The sequence below is a fragment of the Macrobrachium rosenbergii genome, chromosome 12 (genome assembly GCF_040412425.1).
Source record: "Macrobrachium rosenbergii isolate ZJJX-2024 chromosome 12, ASM4041242v1, whole genome shotgun sequence".
Classification (NCBI taxonomy): Eukaryota; Metazoa; Arthropoda; class Malacostraca; order Decapoda; family Palaemonidae; genus Macrobrachium; species Macrobrachium rosenbergii.
Window position 1 is genome coordinate 57,410,637 of NC_089752.1, and position 13,868 is coordinate 57,424,504.

The window sequence follows — 13,868 nt, forward strand, 5'->3', positions numbered from 1 at the left end:
GCAAACTATACTGAACCATTTATTCTGTTATCTATCTATCTATCTATCTATATTTATTTATTCAAAATGCCACATATATACGTAAGCGAATGTATACATACTGTAGTTATAGAGTAAATTATTTGTCTATGTACATGCTTAAAACTTCTATTTTTTGTGCAATTTTTTTAATCATTCGAGTCCATGTTTAACTGAGCTGGGAGACAAAAGGCTTGAGTGGCATATAGATATAATTCCGATGGTTATTTCTGACTTGGAGGAAAAAAATTAATGAGGTGAATATAAGTTTACCGAAAATAATAATAATAATGATGATTTCAAATATTTTGCAAAATAATAAAAAACATTTTTTGTGAGATTTTTCTTTATTTTGTACAATCTTGTGCCTCTGTTGGCTAAAAGGAGTCCAGAGGTCCACATCAGGCCTCTAGTCGACTGTTAAACACTTCATCAAATCTTGACTTAGACTAAGGGTCCGTTTTACCACAAAGCTACCTAAACCGACCTAAACCAACTAACCACCAAGTCACATGAATATTTATGAATTTAAAGTATAAAATCATTCACACGCACGGTCTTTGGCGTGCAAGCTTACAGCTCAGAGGCGTAGACTTGTTAAAGTGCAAAAATGGGACCCATGTCGAGCATAACCGAAATATTAGTTAATTGCTGGCTCGAAGCTGTGGAACAGGTGTTGGAACGGAAAGGGGTTAATATACAGGGAGAGCGAGAGTGTGTCAGCAAAGCTAGGGGCAAGCCGACGTGCTGCTGATGAGCCTTCTACTCGGTTACATTCTGAGGCTGAAGTTGCAGAAGTTTCCCACAGGGGTGTTCATCCTTGCTCAGCAGTTAAAGGATGATCTTGGCGATGACTTGCACTGTTGTTGTCGTAGAGCTATCCCCTCTTAGGGACTCACACGCACGCAAGGTTTATATTGTCTACCCCTAGAGATGAACTACTTTAGTCTCCCTCAAATTCCATTCATTATTAATCTGGACAAACTACGAGTGCCAGAACACGTAAGTCATATTTAAAGATTTAAATCAAATGTGCCAAACTAGAGCTTTGTAAAAGGCTACAGATAAACACTCAGTGGCACTCCCTCGTTTATAACTGGTCCAGCAAGTCCGAGGGTTAAGGAGAACAGCTGCTATACGTATCATTTGATAAATGATATATGTCTTTATTAACACAAATATCAGAGGTAAACGTGTCCTCTCTCGTGAACTCCCTTTCACTGGTTTAGCAATTAATTTGTTTGCCTGGAGAAATACTGTTTAGTCCTCTCTCTCCCTCTTTATTTATTTATCTAACTATTTCACACACACACACACACACACACACACACACACACACACACTATATATATATATATATATATATATATATATATATATATATATATATATATATATATATATATATATATATATATATATATATATATATATATATATATATAAAATATCAAAGTGAAATCCAAAGTAGGCGTGAAATTTAGGAGGAGAATTGACTGTTGCTACCCCTAAGGGTTAACCATACAAACTTAGCTAATTAGTTTAAAAGAAAGTGCTATAAGATCTTCGGAAAATTTCACCGCTTCACATTTATCTTAAAGTTATGAAACATCTGCGTAAACGCAATGGCACAAACATCCCCCGAGTAACCTTGACGCCCTTGGCAACTTGGTACCGTTTCTTTATGTCTTTGTTTTGTGATACAGAGTAAAATTGTACGCGGCTTGGCGCATGAAACCATCAAGAAAAATTAGACCAAGATGCACATTTAAATTTCAATCTTGCAGACAAAAAAGGTTATTGAATTAGTTCTCTTTTACCTCCTGTCAAGTTTTGGCAGGAGATTTTTATTTTTTCATCAGCGTAAAATGCTAAACTCCCACTTGGGTGAAATACCAAAAACAAGAAACTGTAGTTAATCCCGACCATATATTTGTCAGAATAAGACTGAGATTAGATAAAATGCCAGCGACATCATGAAGAAATAAGATGACTGTACACCAATTAATTCTCAGGTGACGGTGGATAACGTGCCTAGAAATATTTACAATTCACAGCATATTCTTCTTCTTCTTCTTTGTTATCTACGTAAGGTACTGCTGCTGAGTCGTCGTGTCAAGCTGTGGTATGTATTTTCATGGTTTTTGGTATTCTTGTTACAATTTTAACTTTACGATAAAAGATTTTAGCTCGAAAAAATAGATATTTATTGTTAGTATAGGTTACGATGACCCAGCCCTTGAGAGTGCACTGAACTGTAGGGTTTCCATAGGCTGGCCTGCAGCAGGCTACCATACCCTGTCATACCTTCGGCTAGAGGCCGAGTAGGCTAGGTTGCATAGAAGGCCGCCTCCTCTCATTGCGTAACGTGCAGATAACATATAATGAAATTAGAATATTATAAAGGTGCATCCAGTTAAATACTGTTGTTCGCATTCTGACTAGGTTACTGTAGGTTAGGACCTTCTCTGTCATTTAGACTGTAGCCTGCAGGCTAACTGGCCTACATTTGCAGCACTGACTAATGTGCTTATCGTATGTAATTTATGTCCTCATAAACAAATATAGGCATAGGCTAATCAGATGTAGCTATCACAAGGATCAGAAGGATATGTGCCTATGGTTGTGTGTTGAATAGCCAAGCCTAACCTGTTAAGCTTGGGGTAAGCTACTCTGCATCAAGTAGGCTGAGTAATATTAGGCTAGCTTCTTTTGGAGTTTGGCTTACCCCACAGCAGATCTCATATTTCTTGCTTTATGTGTAGCCTACAGAGGTTTTAGTCTAGTCAGGCCATGTGTAACAATGGCGTTCTTTCTCACATAAGCTGAAACTTGAGAGCTCCTATCATTCCCCTTGGTATCATTTAACTTGAATGCACACCACCCTATTGATTATAACCCAGTCCATCCTGCAGCACCATATCTTACTTAATCCGTCCAAGGGTGTCGTGACATGCCATTAGGAGAGGGCATTTACCCCTGGAGCACCTAAGCACCAGTTGTCAGTGAACCTTGAAATGGCCATGGAACTCTTGTCTGGTCCACTGTTTCTTTGAGTAAGCTATAGGCTAACATTAATTGCACAATATCCATGACCATTGTGAAGCAAAAGTCACACTTCTTTCCAACAAGGTAAATGGAATGTTTGATAGAAAGAGACAGCACTATCATATGCTTGCTTGGAGGATATGCACAATGTTCTCATGGTTCATTTTTATTAACCAGTCATTGATTTCTCAGTCTAAGAGTGCGCATTTTCCTAATGTCCATGGATGTTTTTTCCATTTATTAAATGGTTGTACAAGGAACCTGAGAAGGGTTTTCATATGTGGCTTATCTTTTCTTAGTTGTTAGTGAGGCAACTTGTCATGCTTAGCCTATACTGAGAAGACAGGAGTTTGGAGTGCTGTAGATATTGTTGAGTGTGCCCTTATTCCAGAGTTTGACAAGGCATTCTCAGAAAGATCTAGACCTGGATAGTTTTAAGGGAGTTTAGGGGTTTGGGTCAAAGCTTCCCTCTCTAGATTAAAATAGGAGACTGCGGCTTAATAGGGGTTAGATAAGGATAAACAGTTGTAACAGAATGAAGTGATGTACCTTGATATATTTCTCCAATATTCAAACACATTAAAAAAAAAGTAAAAAACCAGGCTTAATATGGACAAGACTTGATTTCATATAATGATATTGTTAGAACCTAAATCCACTCTTCTCGTATTGATATGGTTAGGTGCCAGGTTAGAGTTAGTGGAAATCAGCAATATTTGATGTTTAAGATTGCCTACGACTATGAAGGTCTGCTTTAGATTACATTACTAATTTCTTATATCTTGAAAGTCTGCTGTAGATTACCTTACTAAATTTTGTATATCCTTCATGAAGTGGATTTTTATAATACATTAATATTATGTACAATCCACAATATTTTCAACATCTTTTTATCTACCATGTCATATATGTGTGTATACTGTGTATATATATATATATATATATATATATATATATATATATATATATATATATATATATATATATATATATATATATATATATGTCATATCTTATCATATCCCAACCATTCAAGCCTAGGCAAAGCCTAGTAGAGGCTATTGTGAATCTTTATAATGTTTTGTTGTCCATTTAAGTAATTTTTATTCAACTATGTGGCTTTTTTTTTACATTCATAAGCCTTATGGAAACTTATTAGTATTTTATCTTCTTAACATATTCAGCTGTTAACTGGTAACTAAAATATCCATTATGCACACTATAACACAAGTTTACATTTTTATGTCATCAATCCCCAGATGTAATTTTGTTGCTGTGATGCTTTTTTTTCCCATATTCAGTTTAAAGTTAAAGGATCTATTCATATTCAAATCACATTCCTTACACTAATGTAGATTTCTTCATGTGTATTTCCTTATACATGTACTGCAGTAAGTATTGGTGGTAGCTTCAGTGACCTTATTTTGACAATTTCTTTTCTCTTTTTTGATAGGTTTGTTTCTCCAAAGCCTTGAGTCCAGTTGTAAAAACTTCATTTGTTCTTCATTTGGATTCAAGGCTTTGTGGTTAAGAGTGGTCTCTGGGATAAAGTGATATGTTTAACATTTAATTCTCTGCTATGGAGCAAAGAAGTGTAAATTGTATCAGATGGGACCCTAGCTAACAGCCACTTTACTTGATAGAGCTATCAAAGATTTTCAATTTAATAACTAGCAGATGCTCTCTATCGCTCACACTTGCTAGTTCCCATATCCGTACCATACCCATATCTGTAGTATCTGTAGTATACCCACACCCATACCCTTATCCATACCATACCCATACTCATATCTGTACCATACCCATACTTATACCCATACCCATAACCACATCTGTTCCATACCCATAGCCATAGCCATACAATACCCATACCCATACCCGTATCATACCCATACCCATATCTGTACCATACCCATACCCATATCTGTACCATACCTATACCTATATCCATACCTTTATCCTTACCATACCCACACCTATACCCTTACCCATACCCATATCCATACCCATACCATAACATTCTCATGCCCATGCCCATCCCATACCCATGTGTACCATACCCTTACCCATATTCATACCATACCCATATCCGTACCATACCCATACCCATACCCATACCCACAGCTAAATTAACCCTACTACTAATAGTCAGCAAAAGTCTGAGGGCAGCACCAGCCCCGTTTACCTTCCAGTCATATACAAACAACTGACCATATCTTGGTGTAGGTGTAGGAGCAGCTGTTGATGGGCTTTGAATCAATGCTGATGACATTGGCGGTTCCTGCTGTTGTTCTAGAATGACCTACTGAGTCCATTTCGAAACGAAAATAACAAAGCTCAGCCAAAAATCCTTTATTATATACCGCTGGATCACTTAATGTTGAAATTTTATATATGTAACTTACCAAGTAATTACATAGCTATTAGTTTCTACTTTAACAGTAGCTTTAGATTTGAAATTTGCGGTAGTGCTCTTTTGTTTTGGTGAAGGTAAGTGCCCCACCCACTTCCGGGGAATTATAGGCACAACATAGCTAAAGAGCTCAGTTTGTTTCTGCTGCTCAGTGACCATACATTGTTTGTTCAGCAGCTTTGTTTTGCAGCTTTGTTTTGATGTTCAGGAGTATTCACTGGATGGTTTTGATTATTATCGAAGGATTTAGTGAAGTATTCTGTACTTTGGTAGCCCCTGCGCTATATTTTCTTAGCTTAGATGAGCTTAGCTTAGACTTGTGAATTTTTTGCCTTATTATGTCAGACTTGAGTGTGTCTAGTAATCAGTATTGTAGCAAAGGCTGCAATACTAGGTTGATTCTTCTAAATATGACACTCATTCAGTATGTTTTCATTACCGAGGACAAGTTTGTTCTCCTGACTTGACATGTGAAGAATGTAGAGACTGGGACGAAGTTACATGGTGAATTTTGACTGTCCATTTAGATAAGCTAGAGAAGGCTAGACATAGAAAGGCGGCCGCTAGAGCAGAGGCTACAGCTTCAGTTTCTTCCAAGCATAAACTGGCCCTTTCGACACCTGTACTACTTGCTTGCCTATTCCTACTCCTTTTGCACTTCTGTCTACTCTGTTGCCTAGCTTCCATCCCTCTGAACCTAGTGCCATTGCCAGTCTTGAAGCCTGGATCAAAAAGAAATTTGACGTATTAGTGAATACGGTCACTCAAATAGGAGTATCAGTAAGAGTCCTTTTCGACAAGGCAAGAGGTGAACCTGGTGCAAGCGTCGGTGCAAGTGTTATGTCAGTGGAGGGGGTGGTTTCTCATCCCACCAATGCTCCTTTCCAAACTCCCCTGCACCTGGGAGGAGGCAAACCGTAAGTCCAAGGGGGGTCAGTGGTGTTTGCTCACGAGTAGTTGCTCCCTCAACCAAGCCTGTTGCTATTTCCCATGTTTCGGTAGCTTCACACTGGAAAGGTGTCCCAGTGGATCACACCTTGTCTTCCAGCGGTTCTGATTCAAATGAGCGTTAAGGAAGTGGTTGGCATTTTCATGTTTCCTCCAGGGCTTTGAAGAGGCATGTTTTGGAGGATCAGAACCCATTGATCCCTCGTAAGCGCCATAGGGACCAAGAGCCCTCTTGTGGCTATTGGGATGATGCAGAGCTCCTGGTGGATACCGAGCTCCCAGTGGCTCACAAGCGCCCATTGGCTTGCAAGTGCCCATTGGCTCCCAAGCACCAAGTGGCTGACAGACATGCAAAGGGAGCAGATTGACCCATGGGATCAGAGCTCCCAGTAGCTCATAAGCATCCAATGGGGTTGGAGCGCCCAGTGGCTCCCGATCTCCCAGCATCTACTAGCTCTTGTGCAGTTTTGGTCAATGCTCCCGAAGGTTCATCGGATTTGGATGTCCTTCCGTTAAAGTAGAAACTAATAGCTATGTAACTATTAGCAAGTATATGTAAAACCCTATTTTATTATGAAAATGTCACATTGTAATACAGCTATGTAACTACTTAGCAAGTATATGTAAAAATGATATTTTAATGATAAAATAAAGTTTGTTCATACTTACCTGGCAGATATATATACAGCTGTATTTCTCCGAAATCCGACAAATTTCAAAACTCGCGGCACACGCAGTGTGGGCCAGGTAGTTAGTACTCATTCCCGCTGGGTGGCGGAATCAGAACCATTCCCATTTTCTATTCAGATTTTCTAGTGCCACTGTCTCCTGAGGGGGTGGGTGGGCACTATAATTATATATATCTGCCAGGTAAGTATGAACAAACTTTATTTTACCATTAAGATATCATTTTGTTCATGAAACTTACCTGTCAGATATATATGCAACTGAATCCACCATTGGAGGTGGGTAGAGACAGAATAGGATTTAGGAAACAAATAAATGTAGGCGATTGGCCTTGGTTCCTTACCTGTTAGCATAGCTGACTTCAGTTACTGTCACCCAAGCCTGCTTCTGCTTTACTAGATTCTCCAGCAAGGTAGGACCTATAAAGCTGGTGAGATCTAGATGACCTGTCCACGGGGCGTGACCACAATGGGACTAGATCATATGACCATACTGAGAGGGAAAAGGAGCAAGCAACCAACCACCTGACCGAGCCTATCTAAGCCATTGAACCTAACATAGGCTAAAGATTGGGACGTCCACATCGGTGGCACCCAACAACCAAGAATACAAAAACAAGATTAAAAATACCACCTAACCCTAAAGGATAGGATGAGTATTGCCCTCTTCTCCCAACATTGTGTCTGCGGAACGTATGGTCCCAGCGAAGAACAGTCTTCAAAAGTTGACTTCATCTCGTAAAGTGTCCAAAGCGAACACTGAATTACTCCGCCAGAAGGTGGTACCCAGAAGATCATTAAGAGACATGTTCTTCTGGAAAGCCACGAAGTCGCGATGGCTCTCACTTCGTGAGCTTTGACCTTAAGCCTCATGTCGCCGTCTTGGCAGGAAGAATGAGCCCTCTGATAGTACTTCTTAAAAAGAATGACAGAGCATTCTTGGACATTGGCAAGTCAGGTCTTCTAACCGAACACCACAGATTGTCCGACGGGCCTCGGCTTTCTTTCGTCCTGGCTAAGTAGATTTGAGAGCCCTGACAGGGCACAAGACTCTCTCTGATTCTTGTCCAAGAATCTCCGTCAAACCTTTGATTTCAAAGTCTTGGGCCACAGGGTTTGAAGGATTTTCATTTTTGGCAAGAAATAAAGGACTTAGGGAGCAAAGCGGCATTAGGACCCCCCCAAAGCCAATGTGCTAATAGCCTGAACTTCACTAACCCTCTTCGCCGTCGCCAGAGAAGTTAGGAAAACCGCCTTTCTAGTCACGTTCTTGAGAGAAGCAGAAGACATAGGTTCAAAGGACTTGACATAAGAAATTTCAGGACCACATCTAGGTTCCAAGGAGGAGTCATGGGCCTAGGAACCTTAACAGTTTCAAAAGGATCTCAAGAGATCGTGAAGATCCTTGTCGTCGGCTAAGTCTAGGCCTGTGTCGGAAGACTGCCGACAGCATACTATAGCCTTTAATAGTAGAGACTGCCAGTTTTCTTTCTCCCTGAGATGCAGTAGGAAGTCTGCTATTTGAGGCACAGAGGTCGTGGTCGAGGAAATCCCGCTGCTCTTGCACCATCTCCTAAAATTGGCCCCTTCGGGATTGATAGACTGAATTAGAAGAGGTCTTCTGGCACTAGCGATAGCCTTTGCCACTGCTCTCAAAACCCCCTCGCTCTTGCCCTTCCGAGATAGTCTGAATGCAGTTAGACTCAGGCGGGGAGTTTTTTTTTTTTTTTTTTTTTTTTGGAATCTTTTGGAAATGGGGCTGCCTGAGAAGATCTACTCTCAGAGGAGTGTCCTTGGGAAGTCCCACAAGGAAGGTCATGACCTCTGTGAACCAATCCGCTGCTGGCCAAAGGGGGCTATTAAAGTCATCCTTGTTCCTTCCGGCGCTGAGAATTTTCTGATCACTTCTCCCAGGATCTTGAAGGGGAGGAAAGCGTAAGATCTAGGCCCTTCCAATCCCAGAGGAGGGCATCTACTGCTAAGGCTCCTGGATCTAAGACAGGAGAGCAGTAAGGAGGAAGCCTCTTTGTTCTGGGCGTCGCCAAAGAGAGGTCCACTAGGGCGTCCCCATAATCTTCCACAGATCCAGACACACCTCCTCGTGAAGGGTCCCATTCCGTCGGCAGAAGTTGATGCTGCCGACTGAGAGCGTCCGCATGGATATTCTCCACGCCCGCGATGAACCTCGTGAGAATTGTGATCCCCCGAGCATGAGTCCAAAGCAGGATCTCCTTTGCCAGGTTGAACAGGGGAACAGGAACGAGTACCCCTGCTTCTTGAGGTAAGCTAAGGCTGTGGTGTTGTCGAATTCACCTGAACAACCCGGCCTGACACTTGATCCTCGAAGAATTGAAGGGCTAGATGGATAGCTCTAATTCTTTGAGATTGATGTGCCAGGACACCTGTTCCCCCTCTCCAGGTGCCTGACACTTCTTCCCCTCTAGTGTTGCTCCCCATCCCTCCTGGGCGCGTGGAAAACAACACTAGGTCAGGGGCTCTGAAGGCGTAGAGAAACGCCTCCTGCCAGTAACAACAAGGGGTCGAGCCACCACCTCAGGTGAGTCTTGACAGGCGCAGAGATCTTCATGGTCTCTTCCAGGTCCTCCTTGTTCATCCAGTTCTCCATAAGGAAAAAACTGGAGCGGCCTGAGATGAAGTCTTCCCAGGGAAACAAACTTCTCCAGCAGAAATGGTCCCCAGCAAACTCATCCATTCCCTCACCTGAGCATGTTTCCTTCCCCAGGAGAGGATGAAACTTTTTCCAAGCAATGTTGTTGACGTTCTTGGGATGGATACGCTTGAAAGCCACTGAATCCATCTGAATCCCCAGATAGAGCGATGGACTGAGTCGGGATCAGATGGGACTTCTCTTTGTTGACTAGAAGTCCCAGGGACCGTCAACTCCAATGTCAATTTAGGTCCTCCCAGACACTGAGCTTGGGAAGAAGCTCGAATGAGCCAATGTCGTCGTCTAGGTAAAGCGGAACGGATCCCGCCAAGTGAAGCCACCTCACACATTTCTCATGATCACTGTGAATATCATGGGAGCTGTGCTGAGACCAAAGCAAAGAGCTCGGAATTGGAAGACTCTTCCCCCCAGTACAAACCTCAGGTACTGTCTTGACTGAGGATGTATGGGAACATGGAAGTATGCATCTTGTAAGTCCAGAGAGACCATCCAATCTCCTGGTCTTAGAGCTCCGAGAACAGACTGGGACGTTTCCATCTTGAACTTCTCTTTGACAATGAAGCGGTTCAGTCTGCTTCGTCCAGTACAGGTCTCAACCTCCCGACTGTTTCGGGACTAAGAACAGTCGGTTGTAGAACCCGGAGAGGCTAGCTCCTGAACTGGCTCCACAGCTCTTTTACGAGCATCTGCTCCAAAAGATCTAAAAAGGATCTGTTGTTTTTCCCAATGGTAGGAGGCGACAGATCCTTGGGTGACGCAATACAAAGGGGTGGCGAATCGAGAAAGGGGATCTTGTAGCCTTTCTCTAGAACTTCGACGGACCAGAGTCCGCCCCTTTCGCTCTCAGGCTCCGTAAGAAAGTAGCCTGGCTCCCACAGGTGTCTGGAGGTGTTGAAGATCACTTTCTGCCCCTGGATTTAGATGGGGCTGCTCCTCTGGAAAAACCTCTCCCTCGCGGAGTCGATTTCGAGGAAGAAGCTCCTCCACGAAAGGGCTGTTGTTTCTTCTTGGAGGACAGAACTGACGACGACGTAGAAGGGACTGAAGGACGTCTAGACGAATGGGCCAGAAGATCTTGCGTGGCCTTCTCCTTAAGACTAGAACGAGGTCCTTGATTAAAGGCTGGGAAAGATGGCTCGACAAAGGGGCAAACAATAATTCAGCCCTTTGTGTGAAACTGACTTGGAGGTGAAATTGCAGTACAAGGCCCTTTTCTTCAAAAGACCTGTACAAAAATGGGAAGCCAGTTCCTCTGAGCCATCCCTGACGGCCTTATCCATGCAATTCAAAACACTGGATAGCTCCCCAGGCTGATCGAGTCAGGGCTTCTAATCTTGAGGTCCAAAGCACCCAAGCACCAGTCTAGAAGTTGAAAACTTCCATAGATCAGAATAGTCCTTCGGATGATGGTGGTCTCGGACATCGTCCATGAAACCAAGCAGTCGACAGTGGGACCTCCTGGAAGCGTCGACAAGGCTGGTAAAATCTCCTTGAGGACGAAGAAGGAACTTGAGAACCGACGTCCTCACCTGTCTCATACCACATGCCCGCCTTACACCAGCTTAGAAGGAGGAAGGGCAAAAGAAGTCTTGCCTCAGTCTTCCGTTCCTCCCATCCAGGCGTTAACCTTCTTGAAGGCCTTCTCGTAGCCAGTGAAGAAGTCATCTTCACAAACCCCGGCGTTCTCCTCGCTTTGGAAGAGGCAAGCTGCGAAGGAGGAGAGAGAGGAGCAGAGGGTTTAAACTTATCACCGAATAAGTCCTTAAGAAGACCGGTTAACACCTGGTAGTTGGAAGAAGAGGAAGCAGAAGGTTGATCAAATCCCGCAGGCTCAGAATCGCCAGAGACTTCTCCTTCATGAATGGGCGAACCACGAGAATCACAAAAGCTTTCGTGACGAAGGCCTTGAGGTCCGATATGGAAGGGATCTACTTTTCCCTGCAGGATCAGAATGCTCTGGAGCGTCCCGGACGGCGACAAAGAGGCGTCTGGCGGCGTCCTGGCGGCGTCCTGAAGAGCATCCGATCGGAGCCCAACCTAGCGTCATGCTGGCGTCCTGCCGAACGTCCTGCACGGGCTTGGCGAGAGAAGCGCCCTGACGAGCAGCTAATGAAGAGTCCTGGATAGCTGCTTGCGGCGTCGATGATGGCGAGAATCACGAAGGGAACTCGCGAGCTGTTAGGGCGACAGGGCGAAGAAGCAGGGACGGTGTCGAAGAAAAGGAGCAGGGAGGGGACTTCCTAGACTTCTTAATGGGAAGCCTCAAGTCTTGCGGCGACACGGTTCTGATTCCTTCGGCAAGAAGAGGCCAACTGGCGCTGCATATCTCGTAAGATACTCTTGGAAGGAGAGGTCTCATATCCAGGAGGAGAGGAGAACCTACGGGAAGAAAGAGGGCGAGGGGTCGCCTTCTTCTTCCTTACAGGAGCAAGAACAGCTCTCTCCTTAGAGCGACTGGGGCGCTCTGGTCCTCTTCTGTGGCGGGAAAGCTTCAAAATCCCGCAAAGACGGAGAAAACTGGCGTGAAGCGTCTTCTCTAAAGCTCCTCTTCAGCGGGCGAGTCCTTACGAGAATTCCACCGCTTACGAGGGGAGGGCGCCTCGGAGGGCGAAACAGTCAGTCCAAGGATACGAGCAAACGACTTGGCAGCCTGGGAAGTGACAACAGGACCTGCGAAGGGACGTCAGATCGTGGGAAGCCCCCGTAACCCTCTTACGGCTTTCGACATCATGCCTTCTCCTGAGTCCTGGGAGTCTGACAGAGGTCCAGGCCTAGAAGCTATTATGGGGACGATCTGACGCCCCCTCCACGACACTAGGGGAACACTACACTGCACAGCACTTTGAAGCGAAGACACTTTGTTTTCTAGAGCACGGATGGTGTTCATGATCTCCGTCAGGGCCAAACCCCCGCAGACACAACCTCAGGGCCCGAAGGCAAAACCACAGGGACAGGAACAACAATGTCTACATTGGGGTTATCAGGTGAAGAAATAGAACCCTGACTCTTACACACACTCCTGGAGAAAGACCTCCTGATCCTGTCACGCTCTAACTTACGAACATAGGAATCATACAATTTCCAGCTCGCATCAGACAAAGGCTCACACTCTTTGCAGCGATCATTGATCAAACATACATGCCCCTACACCTCATGCAAACTGAGTGAGGGTCTACCGAAACAACCGGTAGCCTCACCTTGCACTCACTCACACAACATACTCGGAAAAGCTAGCAGAACTAGTACCAGACATCATTCAAGAGCAGTCAAAAGCAAAATCATAAACAGTCCACAAAAGTGTATGCCAATCCACAAGCCAAAAGTCAAAACCAAAAGTCAAGAGAATACTCAAGTGGAAAACTATGCAAGTTAACGAAATCCAGAGGCGGAGGTACTGTAAACAGATGTTAACAGTACCGGCGACAGAGAAAATCTGAATAGAAAATGGGAATGGTTCCCGATTCCCGCCACCCAGCGGCGGGAATGGTACTAACCACCTGGCCACACTCGTGTGCCGCGAGTTTTGAAATTCTGTCAGTTTCGGAGAAATACAGCTGTATATATATCTGACAGGTAAGTTTCATGAACAAACCCTATTTTATTATGAAAATGTCACATTGTAATACACTCCCTGAACACCTGAATTCGCCTTTAATCCTACTAGCCTGAACAACTCTCAATTACCAATCCACTATTGGGAATTTTAACAGCCAGCTTTACCAACGCTGCAGGTAAAATCCTGTCACTTGAGCTACCATAACAAACGGTTGGCAACACTGACACAGGTGTGCGCAGACACTCCCACTTTTGTCAATTGCTTTTTGTTCACGCTGCTGGAAGGTTGTTTCCTTCTGCAGTGTGAGGTTTTAATCCTATTGCCTGACTTCTCTTTGTATTTTGGTCCTCTGGTGAAGACCTGGATTGTATTTACTGGTTTCTTCTCCTGGTTTTTCTGGATATCTTCGATGTGGAACGTCTTTTAAAATTTGACTTGCTGGTTCCCGGTCTCGATTGGTCATCATGGACTCTTTCACCTTCTACTACCGTGCCTTCAGCTTCGACGTCG

The 13,868-nt window shown here is 43.8% G+C and overlaps 1 protein-coding gene across 1 annotated transcript in view; it reads left to right on the top strand.

Annotated features, from left to right (window-relative positions):
• Positions 1-1,702: 1,702 nt before the first annotated feature.
• LOC136843678 (bleomycin hydrolase) overlaps positions 1,703-13,868 on the top strand; it is a 162,040-nt gene continuing 149,874 nt past the window's right edge. The window contains exon 1 of the mRNA XM_067112240.1: positions 1,703-2,143. The gene's annotated coding sequence lies outside the window, so the exon portion shown is untranslated. The remainder of the gene's footprint in view (positions 2,144-13,868) is intronic.